This window comes from Paroedura picta, chromosome 1 (genome assembly GCF_049243985.1).
Source record: "Paroedura picta isolate Pp20150507F chromosome 1, Ppicta_v3.0, whole genome shotgun sequence".
Classification (NCBI taxonomy): Eukaryota; Metazoa; Chordata; class Lepidosauria; order Squamata; family Gekkonidae; genus Paroedura; species Paroedura picta.
In genome coordinates, this window is record NC_135369.1 from 42893752 (window position 1) to 42916594 (window position 22843).

The window sequence follows — 22843 nt, forward strand, 5'->3', positions numbered from 1 at the left end:
CCTACTTTGTATTCTCTCCTCAACGCATACTGGGGCAGAATCTTCAAATGTGGACACAGCATTGATAGCAATGTTATTGACTGAACAGTGCAAATGAGCACAGGCAGATATGGCCTCCTAGGTTCTTCACGCAGTAATGTGTGAGGCATTAATGCAGGCATTAGATATGCTTGCTTGCCAAAGACTGGATCAGCCTGTAACTCTATGTAGATTGTGGGTCTTTGCACATGGAGTTTTTCTTGCTTGGTTTGGTAGCCAGCCTGCAACCTTCTCTAAGCGACAAACTACACAATACCATTTTTATGAGTTGAATTTGGGCTCCACAGGCCCAACTCGCTTTCACACAGCAGCAGGCAACATTGCTCTTAAAGCCTTGATGTTCCACTTGTTGTCTTTTGTTGTTATGTCTCCTTGATTCTCTGAAAACACCTTTGATCCAATTAATTTGAGGAAACAGGGAAAAACAGTGAAGAAGCCACAGAAGAAAAAGTGCTGCAGGTTGGCACCTAAACCACTGGAAAGCCTCTGTATAAAACAACCCTGGATTATGAAAAATTAAGTCTACAAAAGACCATTGGGCTCCTTTTTTATTTTGTGATGTTGAAGATAGTAGCTAGTAACCCAGAGCAATGAGATCTGGAACCCACAGATGGTTGCCCAAAGCTTTCTCATCCAAAATGAAGGAATAAGGAGGGGGGGAGGTAAAGTAGCGAAAAGCAGCAAAGAAGTAACAGTATCATTAGTTAGAAAGAGCAGGAAATTCAGAAATCTCTTGAGTAGATGGTAGTGGGGAAAATACAAACCTTCTGAAAGCCATGCTGTGTAATTCACTATGCATATAGACCAGTCGTTTAATATTTGCAAATGCAGACACACAATTTCCCTAAAACCCATCCATTCATCATCCTCTCTTGCTCACTTACACATCCTCTCCAGTGTTCACCATTCAGTCATATGGCCTTCCCATTTTCCAGCTGGTCAGCAGACTCTGCTTTTCTCCTGCTCCCTACACTGTTATGTCCCACAGGTCTTGCCCATTACTTAGTCCCTCAGAACTGTGTATCCCAGCAGTCTACTTTTCAGTCTTGAGAGTACTTTGCCTGCCATATCCATGTGGTAGGAACTGGAGCCCAGGCATGTGCACAAAGGGAGATGGAACCCCAAAGTCCAACAGTGGGAATGGAGCTGTTTTCATCTGAACATGAACGCTGACAATGAAAATCTCCAGTAACTTCAGGAATCAAATCGAAAAGGCCACTGCAGACAGATGGAGAATGCAAATGAAGCTGTTCTTGCCCACAGCTTTGCACATCTTTATACATATATAAAGATTTTGGCATAATGATCTTTAAAAGGACTCAACTTGTATTTAGGCATCTTGAGATCTCTTCAGGAAATGTCAAGCATTTACCTGTAAAACATTCCTGTAACCTACTTACATCAATTCCTTTTCTCTTTTCCCCCTTCCAATTCTTGTATGTAATGGTGAGGAACAAAATGTCTTTTATAAGCAGAAGGCCTTGGTTATAATGACCCCCATGCAGGGAATGGCCAGGTGAGGATGAAGCAGACCTGCTAAAAGATTCTGGTGGTAAGGGAAATTGCTGGGGGGAATGCTGGGGCATGTGTATGTGTGAATTACAGGTGTGAGAGAGTGGAAAAAGGAAGAAGGTGGTGATGGGGGGGGCAACCTTTCAGGCAAGAGGTAACCCCTGCATTCTAGACAGTGACTATATAGCCAACAACCTTGGGAGATGACTGCAAGCCAAGGAGGAAAATTGAGATAGAGACTGAGGGAGAAGAAAGCCCTTTGGACAACGCTGACCAATAATGTGTGAGCAATTCAGGAAACAAAAAGCACATTGCAGTGCCAGAAGGCACATGTGTGCGTGGGTGCATGCGTGCGTGTGCACGCATTAGGGGGGTTGTTCAGATTCTAAAAGAAAATTGTATATATTAACATGATTATCAAGTCATTATGAATACTGAAAAGATACATTATTTAGTCAGCATTTTTCCAGCCAGCTATTTATTAGTTCTTTTAACATCCCAACACAAATAAAATTGACTTGTGTTTTTAAAAAGACATTGTATTACTACTGATCTCCTATAAGATATACTGTCAGACTCTAAACATGCACTCATAATAGAAAAGGAACTCCAAGACTCAAGAATCATATTACATGAGAATCCCATTATGGGATTACTATTCACTGTTTCAGAGTCTCAGTCAACAATTTTATTTTTACTTATTTTTTAAATTTATAAACCGCCCTCTCTGTTGGAGCGGACTCAGATACTGAGAGTTGAACAATTTTTTTTAAAAAGCAGAAACAATATCTGGTAAGTAGAGCACAGCAGCCCAAATAGCCCAGACGAGCCTGAGCCTGCCAGAACTTGAAGCTAAGCAGGGCTGGCCCTCGTTAGTACTTGGATGGGAGGCCACCAAAGGACAGGGTTGCTATGCAGAGGAAGGCAATGGCAGACAACCTCAGCTCTTCTCTTGTTTTGAAAAGCCTACGAGGGGTTGAGACTTGAGAGCCCTTAAGTATCAACTAGAACAAACAGGGGCTTTCCGCACAAAGACCAATTTTGCTGAATGTTTTCAGTATGCAGAAACGCTATATTTAATAGTGAAATTTTGTCATTCCGCATACCTTTAATTCTAGTGGAATATTGAAGCCCCAGTAGCGGTCTATTCATTCCCCACATATTTCCGGTCTCGCTGGAATCGCAACAAAGGAAGCAATATTTTTCCACGCTTCTTCCCACCACTGGCCATCAATCCAACAGAACAGCCAATGAACTGCTGTGTTTGTGCTCTCGAAAAGCCCCTTTCCCTTTAAAAACGTTTTTTTAAAAACCCAAACACACTAGTCGCAACGGATATTTGTTCATTCATTGTCTCAGAAAGACCTTTTTGCTGGCGTAGGAGCTGGCGCTTAATCGTTTACATGCTCTTCAAGTAAAAAAAAATCTCCCCCCCCCCCATGGGCACGATTTGTGGCCGAAATTATGGCCAGTGTCAAACAGGGGGCTGTATTGTGCTTGGAAACTTTAAAGGCACTTGCAGTAGGGAGCTTTGTTTTACTGTTAAGCACTCCTGTGGAGGGACTTTAGCCAGAGAAGCTCCGCTCATTCGTTGCTTTTGCCGGTCTAAGGGAAAAAATGGCGATCACGTCTCTGGAAGATCGGGGGCGAGAGCGAAGGAGGGACATTCTTTCTACCACTACATTGAGAACGCACATGTCTTTTTCGGATGTGTTGCAGGTTGTTCTCAAGAGTCTAGTGTTTTTTTTCTGGGGGAATCCACTTTTCTGGATTTCCCGAAAAGCACTACAACATCTACATTCCCTAAGGATACCATGCTATGAAAAGATTTCTGGGATGAAATCAATAAAGATGCTCTTCTCAGACCCTAGAAACTGGTCAAGGATGTTTTAGAGATGAACACCCATGAAAATAAATGAAGCAGCATATAAGAACCTGAAAACAGACAGATGGCTGTGTCATGTCTAACCAAGAAATGACTGATTTGGACAACTCAGGGCTGCTTATAAAGATACTTCTCAATAATCTTCCAAGGGATGTTATATCTACAGCTTTTCATACTTTGTGGTAGTTATGGGGATGCATAACTGCTGGCTTTTTCTGACAAATAGTATTCAGGAGCAGACTACTTTCAAAATGTTCTTGACAAAGGGAAGGAAGAAAGTTGCCAGAGTGGTTCCAAATGCCAGGCAAAATCCCTAAATTCTGGGGAATCTTATCTGGACATTACATTCAGTACAATCCTAGACAGAGTTTGAATTCAATGGCCATAGATGGATGTAGCTCTTCTTAGAACAGCACTGCAAGACTCTGTCAGAACTGGGCTGTGGAATGTGCATAAATGTTAACAAGCAGAACATCAAACTTGATTAACTTTGGTTCCATGAAATCTGCCAACAGAGTGTTTGCTTTTGGATTCATACGAAAATGCTTCACTGTGGTTATTAGCATTACATTGTACCATCTTTTCATAATTTAGACCCAACACCAAAGAGCATGTTGCAGGGGGAAAGTGGACACTTTCGTTGGAAGTCCTATTAGGTTTGTCTTTCTTGTTTACGAGAAAACTCATTTACTCTGTCTGAGCAAGTAATGGCTGTGGAAAGCTAGAGGGCTGTGACATGTCTGTGAATGTGTGTGTGCTTAATGAATATTTGTAATAGTTTGTTACATTAATAATCATTACAGCAATTGCATGACCCAGGAAAAAAGAAACGTTTGTCTTAACTAGGCTGCAAAGAATGCTGGTGAAACAGCAGATCTGAGATGGACTGCCATGATCTTGGAGGAAAACTAACAGTGGAAGGTAGTCAAAAGTTATGGCATCATGTGGATGGAGCACACATGAATCTGCATGGCCTTAGTACAAACCTAATGAGAGATGTTAACATTCAAATGTGTAGCACCTCCACCACATCAATGTAAGTTTTGAAAGCAACTTTATTTTATGTGATCTGTGAGCAAAGGTGTGTACTATTAATGAACTCTGCTATGGTCAACTGGTAACCAGAAAAAATATTTACTGGGCTAAAGCTGGCCCACTGGCTGTGAGTTGTCCATCTCTACTAAAAGTTATCATCCAAGTTTCAAGTGCTATTCAAACAGCAATTATTTGGCTATTCAAGACAAATAGAAAAGGTGCAAGCACTAGGATGAGTGACTGGTAGAAGAAGAAGAGTTGTTTTTTATATCCTGCTTTTCTCTACCAGAAGGAATTTCAAAGCAGCTTACAATTGCCTTCTCTTCCTGTCCCCATGACAGATACCTTGTGAGGTAAGTGGGGCTTAGAGAGCTCTGATAAGGCTACTCTGTGAGAACAGCTCTAATGGGGCTGTGACTAGCCCAAGGTCACCCAACTGGCTGCACGTGGAGGAGCGGGGAATCAAACCCGGCTCTCCAGATTAGAGGCCGCTGCAGTACACCAAACTGACTAGAGGTGGTGAAGATAATGAAACCTGTAGTCTTTAGTTGATGGATTCCTTGGGAATACAAGACAAACTGGGGAAGGATCAAGAATATATATGGTGGATGTGGGAAAACCTGCTGGCATTGGAGGGGGAAGTTAGAGACTGTGGGCTGTAGAGAATAGATGAGAGTGTAGATGGGATGCAAAACAGAGCAAAAGTATGGGATCAGTGTCTATGGGGTGGTATTGAAGCTGACAGAAAACCAAAGAATGCCTGTTTTGATAACTGTGACAAAATGTGACTGTCATACAACTCCAAAATGTTTTGTACCAGTGATAAAACTATATTTTAAGGAGGGTTGGTCTATGGAGATAAGACAGAAACAAGAAAGTAGAACAACCAAGCAGAAGTCAAGGAACACAGATGTGATACTCAGAGCTGACATAATTGAGAACATGAATTCAGACCACTGGGTAGTTACCAATTGTCATCAGCCATACCTTTATTGGTCTAAGAAAGAAGCTATAAAAAGACCACAAATCTGAGGAAAGATAAAGAAGACTGAATCCAGAGCAAATCTCCTGTCAGATTTCATGTGGAGCCATTCAGCAAGGTCCCACTAACTATGGATGGGTTAAAATTGAGTTATTTAAGTTATTTTTTAAGTTAGATAAACAAAATCATTGACACAATAAGATATTGTAATTGATGATCCATTAATATTGTAGACCAAGACTGCAGGCCCAAAGCCAAGTTTGGCATAAACTGTTTATTATGAAACTCCCTAACTGGTTCTTAGACTCAATTACACCTTCACAGGGATTTCTACAATCACAGTATAGCATCACTTTATTGAAACAAGGGAACACACACACACACACACACACACACACACACACTCAGGAAAATGCAGTGTTATTAAATGGCAAGTGCTGTATTCAAAGGTGTAAGAAGCCTGAGAAGAAGAACATTCTCTTATCTACGTAGCTGTAGCAAACACATGGCGATGAATTTATGTTTCCAAGCAACTGTGGACTGTTAATTAGGAACAAGAATGAGAAAGCCGAGCGGCCTTTTACATTTTTTCCAAGAGCACAAAATGGAGATTTCAGTGGAAAATATGAAAACATGCTGTTTCCTCCCTCCCAACCCCCAGTCTTTTCTAGAAATAGACATACGAGTAAAACTGACAACAACTCATCAATGCTAAACATTTGTGTCAGAGATCTGCCTCCATAGCGCACTTCCAACACTTTCATAGTTTCAATGCTTCACAAATTCTGTGCTACAGATTATTGAGAAAAAGAATCAGAATAAGATCAGAATCATTATGGGTTTATATAACTCTGTTGGTGTAGGTGCAGAAAATTGGACTATCCTCCTTACGAGATGATGTGAATGTGTTTGGAGATTTTTAAGAGTAGGGAAAAACCTGAAACGGGGGGGGGGGGGGCACAGATACCTGTTGCTAGTTTGCAGCAACAACAGGAGAGATGTACTTGCTTCATACCCTGCTTGTGGGCTTTCTGGAAGTTTCTGCCTACTCACTGTGAGCAGAAGCATACAGGACTAAACTGACTCTTGGTCTGATCCAGCAGGACACTTCTTGATGTTCTAATTACGTGAGATATCCCAATGTTGATGTTCCCTCTCCCAAATCAATTATTTGTATGCATATCCCCCCGGGAAAACAATGGCTGCTAGGAATCTTTTCCATCTCTCTTAGTAACTATTGTCCCTCTTAAGCCTCAAAGACTTGATTGCATCAACGTACTTCTGATTATTTGTGATATCGTAATTAAATTTAGTGTACCACCAGAAGGAAACACGGTAGGCAAACAGCATATAAAGAAATAGTGAAGTTCTTATGCTTGTGCTCATTCCACTGAAGGGTTACAAGTGTCTTCTGGGTTTCCTCCTTGGTCACTATTTCCTGGCCCAGGATATCAATCTGGATGCAGCAACTTATGCCTCTTTTCGTAGATGTGAAACAGGCTAGCTATTTCTACTCTGCCAGCATAAACCCTTCCTTGGTTTCTTGCATGCAAGAAAAGAAGGCACACTGTGACAACACGAGATACACCTTTTATCCCAAGTTACAAAACAGACCTGCTTTTTTAGTTTTTGTTATGTACATCCATCTTTCTCACTCTGCATGTCTTTCTTTTTCTGCCCTTCTCTGTTTTATTCCCTGCCAAGTCATCATGTTCTCCTCAAAGGAGGGGGGGGGAGGGAGGGAGAGAGAGAGAGAGAGAGAGAAGAAAATGGCATTGTCCTCACTTTGATCAAATTGGGGCTCAAAACCCACTGTCTGGTACAGATTGATTTGATTTCCACATGCATCCTGCAATACTTGCTGTATATGCCCAATAACAGAGATTAATGAAACAACATCAAATGTGTGGCACATTAGAATGGATAAAAAGTCTATTCTGACAACAACTATGGCAACCATTCATAAAGTGTGGCCCAGACCTCCTAAGCTTTCCAAGAAAAAATGTCCTTACCAATAGTCTGTTAGCTTAATTAATGGCTGGCACTGCAGATATTTAGCAAGGGCCTGATTGCAGAATAGTTCACACACTCTGCAAAGCTTAGGGTTTCACACACGGTGGGCGACAGAAGCAAGCTTAAGACACAGAAGGCCGTTCCGCATTCGTCCAAAATAGCACAATGGTCACTAATTGAAATCGCTACAGTTTTGCCGTTATGCACAACGTCGTTGACAATCTGCAACACTCCTGAAACCGATCCACAAAAAGCGCTTCGTTGTAATGCTTTCAGGGAAATCCCAAAAAGTGGATTCACCCTCCAGAAAGCGCTACACTCTTGCAACCAATCTGCAACGCTAGCAGAAAAGTTCTGTGCGTTACCATTGCAAAGTCCCTCCCCCTGGCTCTCTCCTCTGATCGTCCGGCGAAGCGATCACCATTTTTTTTTCTCCGAGCGAGTGGAGATCAACGCACTGGCAAGCCTTCGTTTACCCAGTGAGGCTTCCCCAGCTGCAGTCCCTCTGTTTAAAGTCACCAAGCACAAGCAACACAGAGGCCCGTTTGCTGGTTTATTTTCCCTTTATTTTTCACACTGTTTTCAGCTGAAAATCGCGCCCGTGAGGGGGGGATTTTTTTTCACTCGGGGGGAGCGTGGCAACGATGAAACGGCAGCTCAAACACCACCTGCTAGCTGGATGGGTCTCTCCGCTGCAACGAATCAACGCATATTCGTTGCAACGGGTGTGGTTTTCTTTTAAATAAAAAACCTTCCTTAAAGGGAAAGGGGCTGTTTGGGAGCATGATAATGGCCGCCCATTGGCTGCTTGACGGCCAGGGGTGGGACACAGCTCAGCAATAGCGCTTCCTGGCTAGCGATTTTTGCCGAGACCTGAACCCTGTGGGAAACGATAGAAACGCAACTGGATTCCACTACAAAGGCAGGTATGCATAACGACGAATTCCACTATTTAAAATGGTGATTTTTCGTTCCGCAAACAATCTGCAACATGGATCCCCGTGCGGAATGGCCCAGAGAACTGCTGTCAGTCCATGTAGATTCTTCAGTGTGAACCCAGGTTAATTAATTAATTAATTTGTGTTTTTTGTTTTTATGTGGGTTTTGAAATGATGTGACCCGCTGCAATATGGCTTGCTGTGGGTAGTGGGATATAAATGCAAATAAGTAAGTAAGTAAATAAACACAAATAAATAATGTGGGGAGCCATTTCCCACTCAAGGCCCATTCTTCATTCAGACCGCTTGTGACGTAGGGACCACCACGGCCACTCAGGGAATAGCAGATATTGTGTACGCCCTCACAAGCTCTTTGATAGCTGTTAGCTATCTAACCGTATAATGATAAAAGGCTGAGTCCAAATGGGAGGTGGAGAGAAATGAGCGAAAACAATGAACACCAGAGACCTTATTCCATTAGCACTGTCTGCTGAAAGGCAATGAAAACAATTTGTCTCCTTGCCCTGCAATCCACTCTAACACTGCAAAACAGATTGAAACACTGATTGCTCTCTTTCACTTAAGGGCAGGATTGCGGTAAACCTCAATAGTGCGTATCAGCAGCAGCATGGGCAACAAAGCTTTAAGTAGACTATCGTTTTACTCAACAGTGCTTGAGTTGTGCTCTGACTTAGTAATAGGCTAGACTTGCTAATATTTGTTTTTACAGCCCATTTTTTTGTGAAACAGAAATGACTGTAACCTTTACAAGGTGACCAATATTAGTTCTAGTTGAGAAATAAGTGTGCTCTACAGCTGTTGCCCCTGCATGTCCAGAGTTTGTGAGTGTTGGCTTGGGCAAAACTGGTTGGGAAGCATGAAGAAGCTGAGTCTAACCTGAGGTTGCTGGCTCTGGATTAAGAAATACCTGGAGATTTTGGGTGGTGTTTGGAGAGGGAAAGGACCTCAGTAGAATACAATGCCTAGAGCCCACCTTCAAAAGCAGCTATTTTTCTTCCAGTGAACTGAGGGAAGCCACAATACTGAAAGATCCCCAGACCTCACCTGAAGGTTGGCATCCCAATCAAAGCCCTCTCACTCTTCTTCCCAAAAGGGAGAGGGGGGCCAGATTAATATTCATATAGTCTGAAATGGCAAACTCATGTCTGTGTGGATTGATTTGATATTGCAAAATGGTCCCCCATGTTGTGCCAGAAAGTATGGATGCATCCATAGGTGCTTGGCCAGCAACGAGGAACAGACTTGAAGCATTCTGTTGAACATAGGGTTACCCAGTCCAGCAGGGGATGTGCCTGCGGAAGCTTTCTTTATCATTTCTCTTGGGCTCAGTGAATAAGGGTGGCTATCATTCATTATTAAGGGTGAATTGTGGTACTTGGATATGTTTTCTGCAGGGAGAACAGCAGGGTTTTGAGGGGTGGGTGGGTGATAAATCTGGGGAACAGCATGAAGTCAGAGGATTAAAATCTCTGCACTGTCACTTCTATCCATTAGGATTCCTTCTTTTTAAAAAAATATAGAATAGTAGGTCTTAGATTTTGGCTCACGACACCTATGTCCATTCCACACAGATTCTTTGTAACTGGAGTGTGGCAAATTGAAATCGTTACAAAAATGCGGTTATGCACAACGTTGTAGACAATCTGCCACATTCCTGAAACTGATCCACAAAAAGCGCTTCGTTGTAATGCTTTCAGGGAAATCCCAAAAAGTGGATTCACCCTCCGGAAAGCGCTACACTCTTGCAACCGATCTGCAACGCTAGCGGAAAGGTTCTGTGCATTATCATTGTTGCGGTTTCTGCAAAATCCCTCCCCTCTGATCTTCCGGCGAAGCAATCGCCATTTTTTTTTCTCCGAGCGAGTGGAGATCAATGCACCGGCAAGCCTTCGTTTACCCAGTGAGGCTTCCCTGGCTGCAGTCCCTCCCCAGAGCTGTTTTAAGTCACCAAGCACCACACAGCCCCGTTTGTTAGTTTATTTTCCCTTTATTTTTCCCTTTATTTTCGGCCGAAAATCGCGCCCGTGCGGGGGGGGGGGGTGGATTTTTTTTTCCACTCGGGGGAACGTGGCAACGATGAAACGGCAGCTCACACACCACCTGCTCGATAGATGGGTCTCTCGTTGCAACGAATCAACGCAGATTCGTTGCAATGTGTGTGTGTGTTTTTTTTAAACCTGCCTTAAAGGGAAAGGGGCTGTTTGGGAGCATGATAACGGCCGCCCATTGGCTGCTCGTTTGATTGACGGCCAGGGTGGGACAAAGCTCGGCAAATAGCGCTTCCGGAACCCTGTGGGAAACGATAGAAATGCAACTGGATTCCACTACAAAGGCAGGTATGCATAACAACGAATTCCACTATTTAAAATGGGTTTTTTCGTTCCAAAACCAATTTGCAACATAGATCCTGGTGCGGAATGGCCCCTAGTTTGACCCTTTGATATGGCTTGTATGTGGTTTGAGAAGTTTTGGTGTAAGTTTGCCAGCTAGCCTGGAGAAGAAACATCCTGAAAGGTTTCGCTGACTGGGTTGGAGTTAATTTTTAATATATTTTAATATATTTCTTAATTTTTTTTAAAAAAGGATTGGGTGATATGACCATATATAGTCATGTTGATTCTCCCTCTCAAAATGGCCAATGATGACCCTGGAGGGGGCTGGGGTGGGGAGGGGCCCCAGTCATATAAATCCTTGCAGACTGAGGCTCATTGCACATGGTAGTGACTAGAGTTCAGAGAGGTAAGTACTCTCATTTTAACTTACCTGCATGGGGGGGGGGGAGGTTTGACACAGTGGAACAGGCTTGCTCCAGCCCTGCAAAGCTCCAGCCCTGTTTCTGGAATTGGGGGGCATGGGGGCAATAAAGTGGCATTGACCTGTGCTGCCTCTGTTTTTGGTGTGGGGTCGGGGCTATGGAGCAACATAGGCCTGCTCCAACCTTGTTTCTGGGATTGGGGTGGGCATGGGGGCAATGCAGTGCCATAGGCCTGCCCCAGCACTGTTTCTGGAGGCTCTCACTGTATGCTCCTTTTGGCGAAGAAGAGCAAACCAGTAGCTAGCCCAGAGTACAGGTATAGTTCTATCCAAAATCAGCTGAAAATATTTCTGTGCTGTCACTTCTGGTGACATGTGACTTCCAGGGGCATGGCAGGAAGGTGACATCACCTCCAGGGTTTCTTGAAGCCTGAAGAATGTTTCAGAGGTTTCTCAATGGTAGAAAGATTGAGAATGGCTGCCCTACACAGTCTGGGACCAAAGTCTACTGCTTCCATATAATCCTGTTCATCAGCTAAGATCTTGTGCAGAGATCCTGCTATCGGTGACTTACATTCAGAGGTACAATAGATGGTGGCTACAGACAGGGCCTTTTTTTGCTGTGGTATCTTGGAATTCCCCCTACATAGCTGTTTGTCTGGATCCCAGCTGCTAAATCTTTAGGCCATAGGTAAAATCATTTCTGCTTTGCTAACCATTTAAAGACTGAACTGTGTGTTCATGTTTTTTCCCTCCCTTACCTGAATACTGGTGTTCTCTATATTTTTCTGATTCTTGTGATCTTTGGGTGCATTTATATGTATGAGTATGTTTTCACTGGGACTCTTTTAATAGCCATTGCTGCCAGTTAGATAGTTTTATCTGTCTATGCTGGGATGTCTTTGGATTTTCATTGAAACATTTAAAATGATTCTATTGTGTTCAGATGTTTTTAATGGAGAGTGTCTGAGGTAATATTTTAAGTATAAATATAATAAATAATGCCAGTGGTCGTCTGCTCCACCTGTACCCTGTGTGTCATTTTCCATGTTCTCATTTCCCTCCAGTAAATGTCAAAGTCACCTTGCCATTTTTGGTCCTGTTTAAACAACACATAAAGGAAGTCAAAATGCCATATATGAATAGTTAATGCTTTATCACAACATAACTGAAAATGCCATAAGGGAAACTGTCTTTCTTTTTTTAAAGATGGAAAACAAAAGACCAACAATAATTGATTGTTCATGCATGGTCCTTAGAATACATTTGATGAATTGTTATTTCTACCCAAAAAGGAACTTTATATTCACTAGGGAGAACTCTTCCATCTGTTCAAACTATATTTCAACTGCTCTGATAAATGCATAAAAGTTCCTAATAAGGCATAACTTTGGATGATACCAAAATGCACACATTTGGATGAAACTGGTTAAGGCTTGTATTTAATCAAACATGGCTTCCAAGGGGGGAAAGTATGTGTGATACTGATCTAATAAGGCCACAACAATCCTTTCTGTCTTGCCAAACACCTTCAAGAAGTGGGTGTTTTGCCATAGAGAGGGAGACACATGTTAGGGAATGCTGAACCCTGTCCCTTTCCCTAGATCCTTTTAAGAATTCAAGATGGGTGTTGCAGGTCTGATGTTAAATGTTGTGAAACTGATATCTAGACTACATTTGGCTTGTTCTTAAGCTTACTGCTGTAAACTCTTTCCTTTCTTTTCCTGTGGCAAAGAAAACACTGTTAGGTGCTGCTCCAACTAGTCTTTCTAATGTAAAGGTATCTGATTTGGAGCCCACCTTTTAAAGATGTATTTCCAGAGGCCACCACTCTGCTTTTGCCCAGCTCTCAATCACCAGTGCATTCCCATGTGTGTCATAAAAAGCTTTGTCAGATTTTTCTTTGCCACCCAGTAAGCCCTTTGATTTTATACATGAGTGCATTCCTCACAATAATTTGACCATTGAGGAAGACCCCATGGGGTTGAAATGCATTTGGTCCATTCTATGTTGGTCTATTCCATGTGTACTTAGAAATGTAATGTTTTTAAATTATGATGACTATGTTTTTAATATGTTGAACTAGTGCACCTTATGTAATAAATATTTGAATATTAAAATATATATTTTTGTAGGTCAACCTTTGGGTTCCTAACTTTTCTAGTTAAGTTGGGTTTTGGTTTCCCTTTTTGTTTTTTCTTTGCAATTCTGCAGTGGAACAGGCTTCCTTGGGAGGTGTGGGTTCTCCTTTGCAAGTTTTAAAGCAGAGGCTAGATAATCAGAAATGCTGATTTTATAAACTTAAGGAGAAGAAAAAGGTCTCAAGCTGGCGATAGCGAAATGATTTATTCCAATGAAAATAATGTTCAAAACAATTTCAAAACGGATTCCTAGGTATAGTCCATTTTCAATATCTTCATCATTGATATTCTCAGTATTGTTAATAACTGAATCTTCTCTAAATGTATTCTTTTGGATGATGAAATAATAGAAAGAACTTTGTCTCTGGCAATATTTTCCTTTTTATAGTTCAATCCCCAAATGGTCCTACAATATCCAAATTAGTAGGGGTTTCGTAATATTAATATCACAATGTGTAATTACTCTTCAGCAGTGACTGAGCAGTCACTGCAGGATGGTAGGTGAATTTCCTCCAGGCCAGGCTGAATTCTGGAGATTTTTGGTGTGAGTGGGGGATCACCTGGGCATGAAATTGGAGTCACTGTGGGTAGGCAGGTAGTTCCTGCATTATGCAGGGTGCTGGGCTAGATGACCATGGAGGTCCCTTCCAACTCTATGATTCTTCCCAAAGCTCTACCCCCAGATATTCATGGATTTCCCAACCTGGAGTTGGTAACCTTATTTCCAACTGAAGGTGCTTCCATACCTCCAGCCATGGGAAATACTTTGGGGAAAGTACAAGAGTTTCCCAAGCAGGCCATCTCTCTGTTTTAAATTATGGGTATGGATGAACTTTTAGTCATAAGATTCCCCTCCCCCATGATCAGAAGCCTTAGCGAAACAGTGAACAAAACAAATAAGAAAGTGAAGTTAATATTTAGTGATAAATGGCTACTGGGAAGTATATATCTCTATGGGCAGATTCATGCATCCGCCAGAAAATATTTATGTGGATAATGGAAAGAGATGACAGACTCTTTATGAAGGGGAGGGGAGGGGACAACTCAAGCTGTTTTCTGCTGGAATTTCTTTGCATTTGAAAGTCATTTTGTTTCCCTCTCTTCCTATTTCTTCTGATTTAGTGGTTTTGTCACCATAATAGCCAGGATGGTGTGTATTCCACCAACCTGCAGATTTCTGCTGTGCAAAGCACAACTGCACCTGATACCTGTCAGAGGATTTGGAGTCCTGAAAATCAACTTTTGATGTCTGGTGGAAACCTCTGAAGTGTGTGCCATCCCTGAGAAGACCAGAGATGTCCTTGGCCTGTGAAATGAGCAGCTGGCCACCCCGTCTCATTCAGCTGGGGTACCCTTGATTGTAGTGGTGGAGGGAACAGTACTGATTCAGGAGGCTAGTCTTGTGGATCTGAAACAGCAGCACAAAGTTTGAGCCCAATGGCACCTTTAAGACCAGCAAAGTCTTATTCAAGGTATAAACTTTCATGTGCATCAATGAAATATCCAAATCCTAAAAAGAGCTAGATTGGAGAAAGTCCTTAGTAGTCAGGGAAATGTACTTCCTATCTGTCCATCTTTCCTTCTCCCCCTTTAATAGCTATTAGAGCTGAAATGAACTTTTAACGCATAGTCGACATTTTGCAAAATCATTTGACCTTTTGAATTTCCGGCATTTTCACATCTCGCCTTAGTATTTAGAGAGGATTTCCCCCCCCCCTTTGTAATAAATATTAAATTTTAAGTCTAGTTAATGCATTTTAAGTGCCTGCTTATACACATTAAAATGGTTGAGTTCTGGCCACTTCAAAATGACTGTGTGTACCATATTGAGTCAGTGTAATGTAGCATGTAGAGACTTTCTAATCCCCACTCAGACACAAAGCTCCCTGGGCAATTCTTGACCCAAAATACACAAACCCAGCATAGCCTACTTGACATGGTTGTTCTGTGAGGATAAACTGGGATAAGAAGAGAGAACCATGTTTGCTTTGAGCTCCTTGAATGAAAGGTGGGATAAAAAGCAATCAAACAAATGTAGAGTCGAGGGCACCTTTAAGACCAACAAAGTTTCATTCAAGGTCTGAGCTTTCATGTGCATGCACACTTCCTCAGATACAATGTTAAAGGGGCCACTGAAATCTACATTTGTTCTGCTGTTTCAGACCAACACGGATACTCACTTGAATAAAAGCAACATAGTTTTGAATGCTTTCCCCTGCATAGAAAAATAAGTTAGTACCTTGGGGGTAAGTTTACCTTGTTAGTTTAATTAATGAAAATATTTATACCCACTTTTCTTTTGAAAGGCCTACAAACACACAAATAGGTGTTAAATCTCACATTAAAAGTCATCTTTAAAAACTATCAACAGCAGCATCACCCAGAACATCACTCACCAAAGATAAACCCTTACCCAGCAGCATCTATAAAAAAAGCCCCCAAATGCCGGCAGAAAGCTCTCTTAGATAACACTGCATTACATGTCTTGCTGAAAGCCCAGAGCAACGGCAGCCTCCCAACCTTCTCAGGCAAGCCATCCCTCAAGATCAGAGCAGCAAGTGAAAAGGCCGCAGTCTGAGCTGAAGAAGAATGATCTCTCCTAGGCACTGGCACACTGAGGAAGAGCTGCTGAGAAAAGCATGATGTGTGCATAGGGACATTTGAAAAGAGAGGATACTTCACCTATGTGGGTCCTGTTGAAGTCTGTGGCCAGGGTGGCTCCCCACACAGCACAGCAGCAATGGGGCTCCTTTCCCTGCCCCAGTCCCCCAACAGTAGGTGTCTCCTCTCCTCTGGGCCACTGGAGCTTTCAATTTTGTTTAAAAAATCACCAGTTTCATATTTTTATACTGAAATGCCATGATAGCAATAAGCGTAACTCTATATGACAATTCAGTTGTGTGAATCTTTTCGCCAATGCTTTCAGCTTTGCGAGGCAGAGAATGAGCGAATTGGATGACAGTTCTAGTATTCTCTAGCTCAGAATGGCCACCCTTCCATTTTGCAGAGTATCTTTTTTCCCGTGGGTGGAAAAGCAATGGGGGTACATTATAAGTTGAAAGCAAGGGAACTACCAACACTCTGGTTCAAGATGGCAGCCTCCCAAAGCTGAATCTCTCTCTCTCTCTCTCTCTCTCTCTCTCTCTCTCTCTCTCTCTCTCTCTCTCTCTCTCTCTCTCTCTCTCTCACTCTCTGTGGGTGTTAAACAAAAGGGAGGGATGAGATATGTACAGCTCTTTGCCACGTGCAGGTTACAGAAGTCACTACAAGACACAGCAAAATGTATTTTGTAGTAAAATTCTGTCTTTTCCTACAGCAGCATGAAAAAGCCGTTGTCCATTTGCCTGTTATGGAGAACCCGCATCTCTTACTAACGAGCACTGACATTACATACTGCACAACCTTTTCAAATGTCTGGTATGGATTCTGCTCCACATTTCTTTATACGGTAGCTTCCTCTACTGATCTTTACACAAGTTTTCAGTTGTTATTGTCATGGACACCAGGGCTGGTTCTGCACTTTGTTTTTTCTGTTGTCGATCCGGCTGAATTCAGATTGATTTAAACCCAGGTCTTCTTCCTATCCCCCGAATTGAAACAGAAAGTGGTCTGCACTTGATTGGGGAAGCTCAGAAAGGGGAGGGGTGTGCTGCTTATTTATTTTTCTTTCCCTGAACGAGCGCACATGTATGTGTGTGTGTGTGTGTGGGGGGGGTTGGGTGGAGTTCAGGTGGCATTAAAGGAGTGTGCTTTATTTCTTGACTTTTGACTCTGAGCCAGAGCAAGCTGGGGGAGGAGCCAAGTGCAGCATGAGGCTGCTTGTTTCTCTCTTTTCCTGAACAAGGGGGGTGGGTGGGAGGGGGGAGGCAGCAGCAGCCTCACAGAGAATGAGGCAAATCTCTGTTGAGAGACGTGTGGGCTTCTGGAGCCCAGACACTTTTAAACAAACCCCCAAATGGGGGCAAAAATCAGGCTTGGGAGGGAAATCTTGCAACCGGGAACCAGGAAATCTTTGAACTGATGCTCTGGCCAATCAGGGAAGACTGCTTTGCCAAATCAGTGTTGGAGGTATGGGACAGGAATCTGGCAAAATACAGAAGATCTACACTTCTACTGGGAGCTTTTAAAGCTGTTTTTTCAAGTATAGTGACTTATATCCGCTCCTGGATATCGCAGGGGAAAGGTAGGGTCACAGCAGATCAATCATGGATGTTGCAGAGGGAAAATTTAAAGTGCCCAAAATCAAAATGGAAATTGAATACAGTGCAGATGGGAGGGGTTTATTTGGGATAAAAAGCAAAGTGCAGACTTGACTCATTCACAGAAGCAAGCTCTGCATGTAAGAGCTCTTGCAAAAGCATTTGTTCCAAGAGGTGACTGGTGCTATGAAACAGAGGTTTCAGATTTTGAAGTGGGTGCATTCTTCAAGTGCAGATTAGCTGTTAAGAAGAACCATGCTCCTGCTCTTTTGTTTGGCCTGAAGGGACAGACAAAAACAGATCTTGCCCATAAAAATCTAGTTTTGATGGCTTTAAAAATCATAGAAAATAGAGCTGTCAAGGACTTTTAGCCAAGATAACAAGATGGAACACTCAAAGCAGATGCCCAAGAGAGCCCCCAAGATCTAGCACGGTGTAGTGGTTAAGAACCGTGGATTTCAATCTGGAGAATTGGGTTTGATTCCCACCCCTCCACATGCCAGCTGGGTGACCTTGAGCCAGTCACAGTTTTCTCAGGACTCTCTCAGCCCCAACCACCTCATAAGGTATCTGTTGTGGTGAGAGAAGGGAATGTGCTTGTAAGCCACATTGACACTCCTTGGAGTTGAAAAAGGCTGAGTATAAAAACCACCCCTTCTTCTTCATGTTCTAGATGGGTTTGTACACCCTCCACAGCTTGGTGGGATGCGGCTAGAACTGTGCCTACCCATGGAGGCTCAGGTTTCTTCATTGACACAAAACACCTTCAAGTAGATTGCCATCGTCATTCATGCTCGGGACACATCCAAGTTAGATTACTGTGAAGTATCCTATGTGGCGAGGGTTGCCCATTCCAGTTTAGGAAATTTCTGAACAGTGCCTGGAGAAGGCTGGAATTACTGGCCTGGAGGGAGCTCAGTTGGGATATGATACCATATAATTTGCCCTATGAAACTGCCATTTCCTTCCATATTTATTTATGTAGTTGATTTTTATACCACCCATCCAGATAACGGGATTGGGTGGTGTTTTATCTATTTTTAATGGCTGAAAATCAGCTTTCTTGTTTCTTGGGATTTTTTTATTCTTTCAGTGTAAGTACTACTAATGACATAAATAGTTCATCACAAAGATCCTGGCAACCTGTGTGTGTGTGTGTGTGTGTGTGTGTATACATGAGTGCCTGTGGGCACAAACAACTCTGAGGAAAAGGAGACAGTAACAGGTAAAACTGATCAGTGTGTCCTTTAAGTGACATTGAGGGGAAATGCACACCACTGTTTGCAGAAGCTTTTGTTTTCAGTCCATGATTTCAGACCACTGCTAAATCAGCTGAATTGATTTCTTTTTCTTTGCTTTTTAAAGAATATCTGCTACTCCTCAAGTGAGTTAATTAGCTAGAACTGAATCCTTATCTGGGAGTAAAGAGTGGAAATAAGTAGGAATCAAGTAACATTTGCTCTGCAAGGGGCTGAGTGCTACTGAGGAACCGGCAATAAACAGTGGATTCTCATTAATCTCCCTAATGAGTGCCCACTGGGAAAGAAATTGACTTCTCATCTATAAGGTGCACAGAGAATAGCATGTATTGTTTGCTTTGAAGAGTAATGCAATGTCTACAGTTCAGCCTGACAAAATCCTAAGATAGTCCACAAGTGTTAGGAAAGACCTGCCTTTGTTACGCAGCATACATCTAGGCTGAGCTATCAAAATAAACAATATACATATAAACATTTCGCATGCGAATGCTTTAATGTGTATGTTTTATTTTGAAACAGGTGTGTGGTTTACATTCAAAATAAAGCATCTGTCATCTTATGCCTGTTTTATTCCATGCGATATGGTTTGGTACCAAGTCAGACATCAAGTGAACAGACATCATGCATATGCTGACTGAAGCAACACTTCTTTCATATTTAGTGTATACTACAGTAACATTATTAAATGAACTGAAAAAAACCACACACATGCTGTTATATCACCCCCAGACAGAAAGTTTCACTTGCTCTACAGCAGTGGTCTCCAACCCCTGGGCCGTGGCTCCCTCTTCCCGCCCCCCCCAGCAGCGAGAAGCTTGCCAGGCCGCGAGCAAATCGGCCGCCAAAGCAGCCAATTAGCTTGCGGCCCGGCAAGCTTCTTGCTTCAGGATGGGGGGGAGAGAAGCATGCCGGGCCGCAAGCTAATTGGCCGCTTCGGCGGCCGATTTGCTGGTGGCCTGGAGGGGCAGGGAGAGAGAGCCGCAGCCACCGGCATGCCAGTGGCGCAAACGCGCACACTGCCATACATGCGCGTTTGCGTCCGGCGGGCGCCGGGCCGCAGCCCGGGGTTTCAGGACCAGTGCTGTAGAGCAAGTGAAACATTCTGTCTGGGGGTGATATAAGCACCATGCCTTTCTTTGAATAATTAATAATATTAATAAATACTAACAACTTGTGTAGAAGGTTGCCAGATTTAAGATACTTGTGTAATCTTTGTGTTTTACCTTGTATAACCTTTACAACTATTTTCACGTTATAGTGTGGAATCTCACAGAGGGACCATTCCTAAGCAAGGGGGTTATACTGTTGCAGTAGGCCTAAGTCATCACTCTCTGTTTGCCTCCCTGGTTCTATCACATGTGTCTGCTCTTGATTTTGCTCCAAATGCTTGTGCCTGGAAAATTCTTTGTGCTTCAAAAAACCTCCTTCTGGAATTTGTGCTGCTGAATCTGATTCTTTTCTTGTTTCAGAGATTAAAAGCAGTATGGGGATGGACCAGACGGAAACATTACTACATTACGTATCTTTAACATATGAACAGGGCTACAATTGCTTCCTTTGCTAGGATGTACTGCCTTAACATTCTGAAGTCTTGACTATTCTGAGCAATAAGTGCTGGGTAATCGTAAAAACAACCATAAAAAAAGTCGGCTGACAACACAACACAATTCTATCCAGATTTAATCCAGTCTAGAAATGAGAAAATATCCTTTCTGGATTGTCAGGACTTTTATACCTTGGCAGAGTCTGCACTTACTTTCTTTATTCCATTGTCAATCCTGTTGAATTCAGATCGCTTTGAACTCAGGTCTTCCTCTCTCCCCGGTGTAAACTGCATGGAGCTTTTATTCCAACCCCAGATCGATTCAGTCCCTGCCCTCTACACAGAATGCGATTTCTGTTTTGATTTGGGGCGATTTTAATTTTCCCTCTGCACCAAGGAGGATTGATCCAGAGTGACCCTACCATTTCTTCACCATATCCAGGAGTCCTTTTAATCCTCAATATTGGAATATTGCAGCTCAGAAAGCATGAGAAAGCACTCCCTCCATGGTAGAGCAGTTCTGATTGGCCAGCTGACTCTGTGATAGAGCAGTTCTGATTGGCCAGCTGACTCCGTGGTATGGAAGTTGTGATTGGCTAAACCTGCGAAGCTAGCCAAGACTGTTAGTTTTTTTAAAAAGAGGAAGCCCTAATTTTCTTTCTGTAAAGGTAAAGGTAAAGGTATCCCCTGTGCAAGCACCGAGTCATGTCTGACCCTTGGGGTGACGCCCTCTAGCGTTTTCATGGCAGACTCAATACGGGGTGGTTTGCCAGTGCCTTCCCCAGTCATGACCGTTTACCCCCCAGCAAGCTGGGTACTCATTTTACTGACCTCGGAAGGATGAAAGGCTGAGTCAACCTTGAGCCGGCTGCTGGGATTGAACTCCCAGCCTTATGGGCAAAGCTTTCAGACGGCTGCCTTACCACTCTGCGCCACAAGAGGCTCTTTTCTTTCTGTAGAAGCTGCAGAAGCCCTTCTGTGGATAGAGATTTGCCTCGTGGTTTTTCCCCCCTCCCTTCTCTGTTGTCTTCAAGCCCCCCCCCCCCATTCAAGAAAAGAAAGAGAGAAATAGGCTCTGTCTGGGCTTGGCTCCCTCCCCTTCTGAATTTTCCCAATCAAGTGCAGAACACTTTCGTTTCAGTGGGGAGGGGGTGGGAAGAGGAAGACCCGAGTTCAAATCGATCTGAATTCAGCAGGATCCACACCGAAAAAAACAAAGTAAGTGCAGAATCAGCCCCCCCTTCCCCATTGAAACAGGAAAGTCTTCTGCACGTGGTTAGGGAGGCTCAGAAGGTGGGTGGGGGAGCCAAGCCTCTTTCTTTCTTTTCTTGAAGGGGGGGGAGAGGAGCCAGACAGGGAGCCTCTTTCTTTTCTTGGAGGGGAGGGGGAGAGGATCGAAAAAGGCAGAGGAGGGAGGAAAAATCCAGGACCGACAGAAAATGAGAGAAATTAGGGGCTTCTCCTTTAAGGCAAGTGTGTCACATGACCAGGTGTAGCCTATCAGAGGTTCTCTACCACAGAGCTTTCTTTCCCAAGCTGATATTCAGGATTAAAAGCAGTCTGAGATATCGCACAATAAAGGTAGGGTCACTCTGGATAAATCCTTCTTGCTGCAGAAGGAAAATTAAAATCGCCCAAAATCCAAATGGAAATCGCATTCTGTGTAGAGGGCAGGGACTGAATCGATCTGGGGCTGGAATAAAAGCTCCGTGCAGTTTACACCCTTGAAGAGAATAGTCATTTTGGTGGCAATTTTTGTTCATCAAAACAGCAGAGGCCACTGCTAAATGGTGAACTGATTTGCATGGAGAAGGTCCCTTATTCAGTTTCTAGCATTTCCATTTAGAAGGATCAGCTGATGTTAAAGACCTCTCGCTGAGAGCCTAAACAGCCCACTGCCAGTCAGTGATTTTGGTAAGCCAATGGCTCAGTATAGACACAGTTTGTTTATTTAGCTTATTCACTGCTGTACTTAGACATTTTGCACCTAATTAATACTAACACATCTATTTTTCCTCTGTCAAATACTGGGAATGCCATTCCACAACAAACCCCAGCAGACTGAAACCATTTCCTCACAAGTGCAAACTGTTGCATTGGAATTCTTAAATCATGGTTGTTCGTAAAACTTTCCACACATGTTTTGGCTTTGAATTTTCTGATCCATTACCCCATGTTTGCCGGATCCACTTTTAATACAATTCCCCCACCTGTGGGTAATAACTTGCAATTTTGAAGTGTGGAATTCCCCAAACTGAATTTTGTTTTCTGCAGCCCTTTTCTGGCATCAGCGTTGCATCTACACTCTGCCTCCCAGTTCCCTGAACTACAGATTTTTTTAAAAGTGTCATTTTAATTGAGTTATGATGCTGATTTTTAAAAACGTAATAATATCGCCATAAAGTTGCAGCATCAACTGGGGATTCAACTCTCTGGGAAACAGCAGCAACACAGTGGTACAGAAAAGGTCTGGATCTATTTCACATGTTACTAAAGAGGAAAGAACCTGGAAATTGCTCTCC

General features: G+C 42.9%; 1 protein-coding gene across 7 annotated transcripts in view; it reads right to left on the reverse strand.

Annotated features, from left to right (window-relative positions):
* The window catches only part of SLC8A1 (solute carrier family 8 member A1), a 348714-nt gene that overhangs the window by 55726 nt on the left and 270145 nt on the right, over positions 1–22843 (reverse strand). The gene's annotated exons all lie outside the window — the stretch shown is intronic.